Here is a 4,973-nt window from a genome sequence, read left to right as displayed (position 1 = left end):
TTGCCGGAGGCGAGCTGGAAAAGACCGGCAGGAGGGGCGGGTTTGGCGCTCGCGGCAAACCCGTGCATTTAGATTTAGGTGTACTTTAAGGAACCCTGAGTGGTCCAAATTATTTCGGAGTCTCCCACTACTGCGAGCCTCATAATGAGGTCATGGCACTGGCACGTAAAACCCTATAATTTACGTATTCTACTGAAGTGACAAAATTGAACTCCACTCATAAAAAATGTCAGCGGAAGGCTGATGGGAAATCGGCCCTCAACGTGTGATATGGAAGCGGTAATTTCCAGCCGCTGATTGCATGGCGTGTGTCGAAGAGCGTAGACCGAGAAGCATACTGGCAAGGCGCCAGGCTCGTGCCAAGGCCGAAGCTCCTCGGTTAGAGCGCAGACCTTGTCAAATCATGCTCACCCAGCTAGGCCCTGGAAAATGGACCTCGGCTTTCGGGTAACCCCTACCCGCTCACTGCTCTAGTCGGAAATATACATCGGCTCTCTTTAGCTAGTGAGTTTCAGCTCAAATACTTTCTAAAACATGGGACCTTAAAGGAACACTGAAGGAAAATACCGCATCACTTTAAACGGAAAGAACGTTGTCTGAAAACTGTTGTCATTAATTTCGCAATATAAGGTCGTTGAGATAATTAAGCGAAGGTCAAAGCTTGAGTTTCGAATTTCACAATGAATCCCCAACGGCGGGACGCCATTGTAACGTGACATACTTCATAGCACAGTTTCGTGCTTAAGCTGTGTTGGCTCAGCAAAGGTTCCCGAAAGTCGACATGTGGGATCGATGGCGCCCTTATAACACAATATAGCCGATCTTTATATATCGCTAACGAATTACGTAGGCCCTCAGTGATGCTGTCATAATGCATGACGTCACAGCAAGCTGGTGTGGCAAATTCAAGGCGGCATCGCCAGCCGTCTCTCGTCAATTCGCTTTTTTTGGTTCACTAAGCCTCTTATGGTGACGATAGTGGTGTATTCGACAATGTAAAAATGTAATTTACTAAAACAGAAGAAACTCTTTTTCTCTCTAGTGTTCCCGGTAACTGACACTTTGCACTGTTACTTTTTCACTGGCTCTGCAGTAAGGTAACCTAAATACATTATTCAGTAACATACACGCGCCTGTTTTCATGCTTCCACTTCTATTTTAGCATTTCATGTACGTCTTGCTGGAAGGAGGTCGTCCGCGTGACTGCCTCGCACACCCGTTGCCGACGTCGTGGAGGAGCATACAAGAAATGCACGGGATGCTGCGTCGGCAACAACAAAGCTAATAGCCTTTCTAGGAAGCGCAAGACGTCGAGTCTCTCAGCGCCGAGCGCGTTCCTCAACGTGATACGCGCTGTCAGCGTGCGCAGTATGCGTTCGGTGGTGCGGGCGTCGTACATCGGCCATTGTCGTTTCACTCCTTCTCTTTGCTAAGAGCAAGCCAACCGCGCAACAATAGACATCGAAATTATCTTCTTACCGACATACTACCCGACACATCCAAAACCAGAACAATTTTTTGAGGTTCGTCTGCCCTTTCTTGCCATTCTTCGAAGGCGACGTCAATATGCTTCAAGGGGTTTGGCTCAGCTAAGCTGAAATCAAGGTTTGGAAGAGCACGTATCAGCCTCTGCCCGTCAGGATGCAAAGCACGAGACCGCACAGCAGCGTCGAAGCGTTACGTTATAAATTAGTCAAACACCTTGATAACTCAGTGCTCGGCGCTTTCAAGATACATCGTTATGCAGGTCATTTCGTTGTAAAAGTCGCGTATCGTGCCGTTCACAGTAGGACAGGATAAGCAAGTTCAAGAAAGAATATTTTTATTTAATATCCATTCAAGAGACTAAGTGAAATGGCTCTCTAAATTTTCTGTGGCTGCTTTGTCTGACAGAGTTTATTGGATCCAGGTTCGCGGCATGTTCGTAGGCGAGATACAGGAGCCAGGCAAAGTAAAACTGCAGATCGTAGATTGTAGTCAAAATTCTTGGTTAACTTGCACCAAAGTAGTCCCTGTGGCCTCCAGTGACATTTTTGTCCTCTTGGATGGTTTTCAACACGTCATCGGTCGTCACTCACGCTTACATCCCGGCATCCTCTACTGCGACGGATTCGTCAGCCGTCGCACCGATTGACGCATTACAACGAGCAGCGTACGAGTTGAGCGATTTCTGGGGCAGTGCAGCAGGAATACTTCCGATGGTGCGTCGCACCTCAAGCGCGCCGCTATGAGTGCTAACGCAGGGCACACCATAGGGACACCTTCGCAAGGTACTGGCGGCACCACTAAGTGGCCATCTGTTGTGAAGCAACAAAACAGTCGTCGGAGACACCTAAACTCCTTAATTTCACAGGCGAATTTGTTGTAGTGGTCTTAATTGTATAATCGTTCCCAATTCAAACAAAGGATAGCGATTCACCCGGGACAGCATCAATGCTTCTGATACATCATTTCGCTGTAGGGGCCTTCGTTGTGCTGGCGTTCGAATGTATATATTGGTAGGACGGTCGAAATAGTAGCGTATGGATAGGTCTGGAGAGATAGTGCTTACATACACCGACGCTTACGTGCAGATTCTGCCCTCAAGCATCGAGCATGGTGCAGCGCTTCTCTATTTGTGTATTTATAAGAAAGAACTTAAACCCCGTGTCCCATGCTGACGCGGGCCAACCTACATAAAAAAGGGGAGTGAGGGTGTTAAAAGATAGGACGATAGATCAACGATTGTTTTGTTAGCACTGACCTCGCGCACACTGGTGAGCTTTCCTGCTATCAATTAGCTAATTAGTCTGAAATGATTGTTATTTTAGTGTATACTTGCACAAGGCGGTAATGTAAATTTTTTTGTCGCATTCGAAAACCTCATATTTGAAGTTCGGTACGTTCATAGCAGTTATTTTATTGTGCCATTCAAAGTTGTGCTGCAGAACCAAGTCAGCCAACCAAGCCAGCCAACCAAGTCAGCCACAGAGTAATGTTGATTCTTAGAAATTCTTTTTAAAAAGCGCTCCAGTCACGTGCGCGAAACGCGATTTACGTCCGAGCTTTAAAACAAAAAAACACCCAAAAAAATGCTAGAAAAACTGTAGCGAGTTGGAGAACTGCTGAACGTAACCTTTTCGATTGCGTGCACAAATGTTTAGGCTTCAAGACATATGCTTCAGGATGGCGGAAAGTCACAGAAACACATGTGTTCTTGTTGTGTTTTGTGCAATATGCCTCGTCAATTCCCTGTGCTGGTTGATCTGCGTGTTTAGAAAGAATACTGGTTTAGACCAACCTTGCGCAGCAGCCACACTCGACAACTTTGAGACAAATTGGGAGTTGGCATACGTTTCAGTGGATTAACAGTTTCAAGCTTACGGCACCGGCATCGGACATGCGCCAATAATAAAGCTTTGTTCGCATCTTCCTTCGGAGCTTCGTGCCACCGATGACATGTCGTAGTTCACAAAAAAAAAAGTAAACAGAGACCGAGAAACATAGGCAGAACACATCCCTGATGTCGGTCAAATTAAGTGAACTGTTCGAGAACAGTACTTTGAGGCACTCGCACATGGTATGTAAAGTGTGCAGCTAGGCCTCTGTAGTGACAAAAGAATTGACGGGAGATTAATTGGTCCTTTGTGATAAGATAGCAGTTAACAATACCATTTTCTAGTTACGTGGTAAACTCAACATTTCTTACTACAGCTATCGAACTCTATACTGATAACATGCACGCGTATAAATCAACTGCTACTATGCGAATGCGCCCTAAATCACGTGAGTGATCTAAGAGCAGGTGTAATTCCAAACGCTGCCGTCAAGCGGGGCCGATTAGATATTCGTGAGAGTTAAGGGGTGCGGAAAGGGTGTTGGATGTGTGGTCCACGATGCGGTCGCAGAAAGGCGATAATGGTTAGACACGGGAACCGAAGCGGTGGGAAGAGACCAAGAAAGTTGTGCTTTAGTTCTGTGCATGTTTTACACACGTCTGTGTAAGAACCGTGAGAGCGTCAAGCTTTGGGTGCGTTTGCGGGGACATTGTGGCCCGTCGCTGATGCCTGACGTTGTTTTCCGCACAACGCTAACATTTGCTTTCGGCTTTTCGCCTTTAAGCTTCTTCGAAGGTCTACCTAGAAATATCTGGTGGCTTTGACAACAGTCCAAGTCATGCCGCAAGTTCTATCGTAAGTACTTCAATGAAAGCGCGCTGCTTGGCATGTTTGAAGCATTGATGCTTTAAGCTGTTGCACTTGTCTTGGCGTTTGGCATGATGCATGGTTTGTGCGTGCCGTGAAAGAGACACGTCAGACTTCTATTTCGGCGCGTCGCTTTGGGTGACTGATGCGGCCATAAATTAGCGTTTGTGTCTTGTACGCATGCATTGTGTGCCCCTTTTGGGCCTGGCATGAGTGACGCCAGGTGGAAGACTTCCATGTGATCGCGCCTTGCTGTTTGCGTAGCGTTCGAAATGCGCCACAAAGCCACCAAGCAAACCCGGTAGAGTTGCAGTTGGAGTCATGGTGTTCAGATTCTGCAGGTACCCTTCCTTTACCTCTCGCTCTGTCAGCCAGCGCTTTATTTTTAACGTAGGTGAATACCAACTAGATCAATAATCATTACGTTTTAGCAGCGTTGTTCCCATCATTAATCACATATTTCACGAAACATATCGTATTTGCACGATGGTGAAAGAAGTCTAGTAGTACCGAGCACAGAGTCTGTCAAAAATGACCGAAAGGCACGCACTCTTTAAGTCGTCGCTCCAGTGGATGACATCAAGGACAGCAACACCGTTACACATCTTGTTGTGCTTTGTCGGAGCAGCACTGTTGTGCATGCGTAGACTTTGATTTGATTCGCAAAAATGGGAAACCTGTAAGGTGAAAAAAGAATTTGTCAATGGGAAAATAGGATCAGTGACTATTGTACACTCACTAACGCTTCTCTGGATCGGAGTCCACATCCCGTTTTTGCTTAATTAACTG

This window comes from Dermacentor andersoni, chromosome 9 (assembly GCF_023375885.2).
Source record: "Dermacentor andersoni chromosome 9, qqDerAnde1_hic_scaffold, whole genome shotgun sequence".
NCBI lineage: Eukaryota > Metazoa > Arthropoda > Arachnida > Ixodida > Ixodidae > Dermacentor > Dermacentor andersoni.
This window is presented reverse-complemented; position numbering follows the sequence as displayed.